The sequence below is a fragment of the Notolepis coatsorum genome (genome assembly GCF_963971535.1).
Source record: "Notolepis coatsorum genome assembly, chromosome: 12".
Lineage (NCBI taxonomy): Eukaryota > Metazoa > Chordata > Actinopteri > Aulopiformes > Paralepididae > Notolepis > Notolepis coatsorum.
The window spans coordinates 88,301,772-88,310,540 of NC_140176.1; positions in this window are offsets into that span (position 1 = coordinate 88,301,772).

The following is an 8,769-nucleotide window of genomic DNA, read 5'->3' on the forward strand; positions in this document are numbered from 1 at the left end:
CTACTTGACATAATTTGATAATTTTTCTCCAAACTCCTGATAACTGAAACGCTACATCCACAACAAAAAAATACTTCTTTTACAAATCTTATTTGCACGCCAAAGATGCAGGTGTTATCGTTTCTCTCGACTATTAACCCACAACGTTATAGGATGTGGGACTTAACACGTTGGTCTGTGAGACCGCATTCTCTCGTTTCAACAAGTGTTGTACCTGTTCACCACCACACAGGCAAAACACGGAGTTCGCTTGGATGTCATTTTGATTACTCTTCGGCGTGTGTCCCGAGGAATCACATCTCGTCCATACAGTGGTATGTCCGTCGTAGGGGTGAGTCTCCGAGCAAAGCTCTTTTCTTCGTCGAAGCGTAAGTGGATTCTTCCATCTCATTCACTGTCGTTGCTGTCGCTGTCCGAATACGCCCCGAGGAAGCTGAGAGACGACGCCTTCTGTGGGACGATGGGTTTGGCAGAGTTAGCCGCCACCACGCTGGAATATCTACGGTGAGATTTACAGGGTCATTAATGCAGTTAAGGACTAAGTATTTCATGAGGTAGGCGAACTGGAGGCCGAAACGCCTGAATGACGCCGTTTCCCTGACCTGTACTTGTAAGTGTCTACGTTCACCAGCCAAATGATCACTGAGTAGTTAATTAATAATTATGGAACCCGTTCTAGTGACTAGCTGGTCATTAAGGTCCCCGAGTTTGCTCGGAACAGAGTAAATCTGCATTTTGCTATGATGCCCCTCTAGCTCATGATGAACTCCAACAGTCCTTAAAGCTTGAGATTCTCTCCTCTGTTGCAGAGTTTAAAACCTTGATCTCCAACCTTTGTCAATCAAGTTGTTTTAATTGATTGTTATCCTAACTTGTCTTATTGTTATGATTTTATATGCTGTGTGATTTTATACGCTTTCTTTTGCTTAACTCTATATGTACACTCGACATGACTATAAATTAGGGAAACATCCGTTTCCTTTAGAGTTTAAATAAAGGTTTGAAATTAAATTAAATTAAAATGTCCCACGCTTTATCTTGACCAGCTACTACAACTTATAGGTGCTATAGATAACATTCAGCCACTAGATGTCGCACTAGACTAGAGCACCAGCTCGTTACGTCACTTATCCAATCAGGTGCATTCCACATGGGGAAATGGGAAGTAGGGAGGGATGTTATTCAACGCATGCTGGACCCGTTCCACTGGCTGTTCGCAGCGTCCCTTCCCATGGTGCACTTTGTGGCTGCTACACTCTTCTACATTGGAAATAAATTGAATGCAGTGCCGCTGCTAGACTGGTAAGTTGCTTGGGTCATGCTTTGTGGACAGTTTTATTAAGGTTTGATTTGTCTTGGATTATTACCCAGCAAGACATCATCAAACTTTTGTAGTTTGTTTAGCTTTAGAGCTCTACTAACCTAGATGGACCCCTTCTTCACAGAGGGGAAAAATAAGCTCAAAGAAAATAAATATAAAGTCTAACAAAAATGATTATCTTGTATTATAAGTTCAGGTTATCTACACACAACTGCCATGAGCCAATGAGGCGATTGAATGTTATTTAGATATATTTTAAGTTGAGGTAGGTTATCTGGGGAACATGTCTATGTTCCCCGGGTCCTATGTTCCCCAGTAGCGATAGATAGTCAGACCACCAGCCCTGATTCCAAACTCTAACCTTAACCAGGGCCTATCTATCGAAAAAGGGCCTAAGCTTAACCAGTTAGAAACAAGGCGGCAAACGCGGGCGCGATAGAATGACGTCATTGTTTGACGTGGTCTGCCTGGGAATCAGTGGCGGCTCGCCACTAGGGGCGCTCGGGCGCCGCCCCCCCTCAGGCCCTACCCTGGTTATATGAGAGAACAAGAAAAATAAGTTTTTAGTTTTTAGTTTTATAGCCCTATAAATAATATAAACATGTTTAAAATGAATAATATTTACTCATTTTAAGTATGTTTGTATTTACAATGCACAATATAACGTTATTATCGCAATTAAAAAACACTCGTTTTCCAGAGCAGGAAGTGACATCAATTTTTTTTAATTTTTTTAATTTTTTTGTATTTCTCGGCCCGGGCTATACGCGATAGCGCTCTGAGTGCGCGTCACAGTTTGATCGCTGTATCCGTCACAGCCAATCAGTGCATACCGCGTTGTGCGTTGAAATATGACTATTATGTTGGAATCCGGGCGCGATTTGAAGCGGTCTAGCCAGTAGCGTCAAGAATATCTGTAGCCGCATTTCACGGAGACGCTCTCTGATTGGCCGACGCCAGTATTTTTTTCCGTAGCAGAATTTCACAGAGACGATCTCTGATTGGCCGAATCCAATTTCTAATGTTCCAATTCTAGGTTATTCCTAGGTTGATCCTCCGTTGGTGGTAGAGATTTGTGTTGTTGTGAGATGCATGCAGCTGAGCGTGCCGTGACTGCAAGTTCTTTAGACTGTTAAGCTTAGGCACTCTTTCAAAGTTGGTTAAGGTTAGAGTTTGTCTTAGAGCATGGCGATAGAACGCCAGGTAGTTTGCAGGCTGTTCGAGGCGGAAATGGACAAAGACACAGCTCTTCACTCACACAGCTTGTTGGCTAACAACAAGCTATATGGATGCGGAGGGACAACAATGGATGGACATCAACTAGGGTGACCAGGTGTCCCCCTTTTGGTTGTACTGTCCCACCATTTGACCAAATGTCCCGCGTCCCTCATATTGAGAGGATGTCCCTCTTTTCGAAGCCAAAAAAAAACATGCGTCTAAAAGCCCCTCCCTACAGACAGTAAACGTAGCAACCCGCCTCTTGTCCACACATATTGCTCTGATTGGTTATAGTACTTTAGCGCGCTGCTTGCCTGCTTGTGACGTGACTGAGTCGTGACGCTACCTCATATCGCAGATCTGATTGGTTATAGTAATTTAGCGCACTGCTCTGCTCGTGAGAGTTGAACTTGTGACGCTACCTCATATCACAAATCTGATTGGTAAAAAAAAACACAACAACATTACAAGCGAACTAGTTCAAGATGGAAAGCAGTAAAAAGAAACGGACCTGCAGTTATAACCAAGACTGGCAAACGACACATGACTGGGTGAGGCAGATGGCAGGCAATCCGCAGCAGGCTTTCTGTGTTTTGTGTCATAGTTCGTTTTCAATTGCGCATGGAGGAGAATACGACTTGAAGCGCCACAGTGGACGTGAGTCTCACTTGAAAGTGGTTCACCAAAAAGAAACATCCAGATCTATGGATACGTTTCTTTTTAAACCAAACAATGATAGCCAGACGGACAAGGTCACTGCAGCTGAGATAACAAGTGTCTATCACACAGTACAACACTCCCATTCATACAGGTCAGCCGACTGTGGTATGAAACTAGCTCCTGTCATTTTGCCAGACTCAGTTATTCTAATAAAAAAATGTACATTATCTATCTGTCCCACTTTGTCCCACTTTGTCCCACCAAAATCTTACTGTTGTCCCACTTTGTCCCACCAAAATCTTACTGTTGTCCCACTTTTGGACTTTTTGCATCTGGTCACCCTAACATCAACACAGGCTGGATGGACAATGCCATGGAGTGGATATACTTTATCAACAAGCCAACAACAAGGTAGATTAGCGATCTTAACTCTAGTTTAATACATGATACGTTGTCTACTGATGCCGCATAACGTTGTAACGTTACAGCTTTCAGCTAACGTTAGCTACTGCTAGCTGTTAGCTCCGTTATCTTAGCTGGCCACTTTTATAATTACTTCATGGAAACGGAGTAACGTTAACGTTTAAACGTTATGTCGAGGTCATACAATACTACAGTCGACATAAGGTTAACGTTACCCCGTTTCCATGAAGTGTTTAAATAGCAGCAATCTTGTTGAAAATGTAACTTTACTAAAATGCTCTCTCTCTCTCTCGCTCTCTCTCTCTCTCTCTCTCTCTCGCTCTCTCTCTCTCTCTAATTTCGCCGCATGTGGGGCATAACCACTCAGACAATGAATGGTAACTTGTTTAAAATAACGAGCTTTACAAATGTGTTTATTATTGAATGGATCTGACATCATCTGAGAGAGAGAGAGAGAGAGAGAGCGAGAGAGAGAGAGAGAGCGAGAGAGAGAGAGAGAGAGAGAGAGAGAGAGAGAGAGAGAGAGAGAGAGAGAGAGAGAGAGAGAGAGAGAGCTGTGCGTGTTTGTGTTGGGCTATTGGAAACGTGGTTGCATTTGACTGACTGATCATATTGATCGATGGCAATGGTGATAATATTCGCCAATGCGTGCCTTGTACATGTTTGCAAAATGTTTGGTATAGCGCCCCTAGTGGCGAAGTACCCACCGGCCGCCACTGCTGGGAATTGTAGTCTTTTTCCAGTTTTTTTTTTATGTAGGAAGTTACTTTAGACCGGAAGTTACACGCTACTTTTTATTTGGTGTTGATAAAACAATAAATAACTGAACCAGGATCATTTCAATTCAATGCTAAATAAACCTTTACGCATGCGTAAAATGTGCCAGATTTAATTTGACAGGCGTTGCATTTTTATCAATATCTTGGCCATTTCTTGTGCTAGAATCAAACGAAAAAAACTGGACGGAAGTGCAGAGAGAGGCGCAAGTTGACTGCAAGAAAAGAAGAGTAGAAGAAGAATGAAAGTGAGAGAGAATCCATTCACAAGATAATTTCTGAGGAACAGCCACGTTTTTCCAGCCAGCAAAACTTTAGCTTTAGTAGTTCGACTTATAACAGTAGTAGTAGTAGTAGTAGTAGTAGTAGTAGTAGTAGTAGTAGTAGTAGTAGTAGTAGTAGTAGTAGTAGTAGTAGTAGTAGCAGTAGTAGTAGAAGTAGAAGTAGAAGAATCTTCAGATGATTCAGATGTTGACGATCCATCTTTTGTAGATGACAACAACGAGAAGTAAAGACACTTATTTTGGAGATTTATTGCTTATGTTTAGTCAGTCACACTCTTACTGTACTTGTTGGGTTTGCAAAGAACACTCTTTGGATTGTAAATATGTGTATATGTGCTGTGCTGTGTGCTGTATAAGATAAGATATTCCTTGTTGAATGTTGAAAATAATGTGCTTTTTATTGTTATATTTCGTATGGCATCGCTCCCGCTCTGAGCCTTACGAGATACTCTATATCGCCTGTGATACCTAATGTATCTCCCACGAACAAAAACACATGCACCCCACCTGTATGGGGCCCCGCCCCTTATGGTGGCACCACCCATATAATCATGACTCTGGTCATGACACACCCTTCCTCTATTTTCGTCCCAGCGCACTGGATGCTTGCACCATGCGAGCTAGCGGAATGTAAAAGATTAAGGAAGATTAATAATGTTGGAAGCTTACCGGAGGTTGCTGGCCCCTGGCATCTTCGACGCATGTTTTCGGCGACACGACGGGCCTGTGATGTTCCTCGTTTGATGACTGCACATCGAGGTTCAGCTGTACAAGGCTGGCTGTCGGGCCAGCTTGTACTCAGGTAGGCCCTGTGTCTTCAGGCATGGGTATTAGTGTTAGTAATGCTGGTTTGTGTTGTTAACACAACCTTGTTGTGTGTTGGCGCCAGGGGCAAGATGGTTTGGTGAACGTTCTCTGCAGGGAACGGTTTCCAAGCTGTCTTGGGCGTGCTGCTAAAACATCTAAAGCTATGCTAACATGCTATCGCTACTGCCGCATGCTATCACTACTGCTAATTGCTATGCTGTTTTAATGTCTCCGCCGTGAGATGTTGTCACTCTCCCGCCTCTTGCCCGGTTCATCAATGAAGGTCAGTCGGTAGCTGTTGTGGGGTTTTGAGTTCTATTTACCTTTTTCGGGTAAATGGGTTGACAACGGGGTAGGTCGTGGCTAGGTTCTAGCCAGGTATTACCTTGTGTTCCGGCGGGGTTTGTTGAACGGTGTTCCCATCTGGGTTGGCGTCGGGTAGTGGGGCTATGGGTCCAGCCGACATGGTAAACATGTTGCGTGTCTGTGCACAGGCAATTGTTGTCTTGGGTTCCACATTGCCTGGCGTTAGGCTGCAGTAGTATAAGGGCAGGGCCGCTTGGGAGAAATGTGAGGCCCTGTGCGTTTTTAGACGCGAGGCCCCCCATCTCCTGGGGCGGCCCTGTGTAGGGGGCTATTGTTTCATTTTGTCACTCTGCTATGAGAAGGTCTGTCTTGCTACAGCTTTCTCTCCTCTCGAACCATTCATACTGACGGTCAATCGGTATACTGGGGGAGTAGTGCGGGGGGGGGGCTTTGTTTACCTTTTTTGGTAAATGGGCTAAACTAGGGCTGGTGTTCTGTTGTGAATATTTTGAATGAAGACGGGTCTGGTCCGTCTCCCCTTAAACTTTGTGTGTATGGGTTTGCTCATTCTACAGTTTTTGTGGTTTAGCTCTTTTTATTCATTTAACCTTTTCATGGTCCACACCACAGTGGAGGGTGCTGTTTGCAATCACCACTGGTGCTCCATGTTAACGTCAGTCCTTTGTTTTTGATATATTGAAACAATGCCCCGCCCGGCCGACACCATGGGTCGGCCTGGCGAGATGGTGTCTGGTGGAGGGGCCTTGAGGGCCGGCCGACGTCGACACATCGCGCACGGTGTTGGTAAACCACTCCGTCGAGGATGTTGACGTTATTAGCTTTGACCCAGCCGCAAGCTATAACCGCTCAGGGTTCCCCTCTCCGCAGGGGATTTTGGTCTTCTGCTGGAGCGCGGGCGGTATTGTCCTAGGCCCTACACCGCCTCACACCGCGCAGCCAGAAGAAGAGAGAGCACGGCCTCGTCAGCGGCGATGACGGGGCCCTCGACAGGCGGCCATGTTTCCCCCGCCAGTGGTGCCCTGGTTGGAGAATCGACAGGGTATCGCGAGGCCGACAGTCTTGGCGGCCGAGGGATCGGCCATTTTGGGTGATTTCGGTGTTGGTAAACCACTCCGTCGTCATTTTGCCGCGAGCAGCCCGCTCCCTGTTCAATCCTCTCTCTGGTATCCCCAGAGGCGGGGCTCTGAGCATTCTCCTTTGGCTGCGGGCCGCGAACCTTCATTGAAGCGTATGCGGCCCCATTCTTCGCTTCTCATGGAGACAGGGGCTGACACCCAGTTGATGGCTGAGCCTGGGTCTGTCCGTGAGAATGTTGTGCTGTCAAGCGGCTCCCACACCTTGAACTGTGTTGGTTGAGCCTGGTGTTACGTCTGTCAACTTAAGTGTTGTCAGCAGGGGGGCTCGAAACCTTTTGAGGCACACAGTGCGGGCTTCCCCGGCCTCGCCTTCGCCAGGCCAGGTATCATGTTGGTGCTCCCACTCCTGGAATATTGGCAAGTGGTCGCAGCTCACATGGTTTGGGGTGGTAGTGATATCACTGCAGGGCTACGGTGTGTAGGAACCCATGGGGGCCTTACACCTTGCATGTCCGGCTGCGGAACAACTCCTTCAGCATGTTCTGGAGGGGTGTTCAGTGGGGGGGCTTTTTTGATCGGAAGCCCCCCGTATCAGACAGGCCCTTTTCTGTCGGGGTTCCCCCTTGGGTGCGATTGCCTCGTGGGTGGTGTCAGGGTCAGGTGTTCCGACACGGAACGCGCTCCTCGCACGATTCCAGGGTTGTCTTCGCACAGCGGGGGGGACCGGGCCAACTATCTACAGTTCCTGGCGGACCTGCGCCACGTGACGGCGGGTGCGTTGGGAGTGTCGTCACATATGACTACGGCAGTACCATATGTCGAGGTAGATGGAGAGAACGGTGAGGCGGGGACTTGTGTTTACACAACCCCACCCGTTTTCAGGTTTGGTACAGACCCTGTTGTCGGGGTCTCCAGCAGGGACAGCTCTGGTCGACGAGATCCAATCTCTGTGGACGAAGCAAGCCATCGTCGTGGCGTTCTCCTCCCGGTGTTCTCTGCCCGAGAAGTCGGGAGGGAGGGGTGTAAGACCCAGGCTGGACCTGTCCCATGGGAAGGTTCAGCATTTTTTGGATCGTCTCCTACCTGTTGAACACTGTCAGGTGGGGGTCTGGTTCTCCTCCATAGACCTGTAGGATGCGTATGCGCATCCCCGATCTTCCATCCTAGGGCTTACCTACGCTTCCTTTGCAGGGTTAGCGTATGAGTACCAGAGGCTGCCGTTCGGTTTTCTCTGGCTCCCCGCATCTTCACCAAGTGCGTGGAGGCCGCACTGGGGCCTCTGCGTCATCCGGGGTTACGGAGTGTTCTGCCCTGATGACGTTCTGGTCCTTCGCGGTCAAGGTGGATCGTCAGGTCTCGTACCAGGCAGGTCTCTACCAGCCTGGGGTTGCTGTAGACTGGATGTAGAGTATTCCTCTTCCCAGTCAACGGTTGGAGGGCTATGGGCATCCATCTCGGAGCGTGTTGTCAACACGCTCGGGAGGTTCCGTCCTAGGACGGTTACGGCGCTGTCTCACGTCGCGTTTTCACCGACGCCTCCCTCGCTGGTGATGCGTCGGGCCAACGCAGTAGGGGGCAGCTGGCAAACCATGCTGCCCGGTCTGCGCTACGTTCAATGTGTTGGTGTTGAAAGCGGTCCTTCTGGTCCACAAATGGTGTTGATCAGGACGGACGATACGACGTCAGTGTCGTGTATCGACAGACAGGGAGGAGTACGCTTCCCCTGTCTGCACCAGGCGGCGGGCGGCTGGCTATGGGCGTCCTCCATCTGCGCGGCCTAAGGGCTCCCCACATCCCCGGCAGGGAGAATGTGGGTGCAGGTGTACTGTCGCGGGGCGGCCCTCATCCTGACGGGTGAGGATTGCGTCTGGACATGG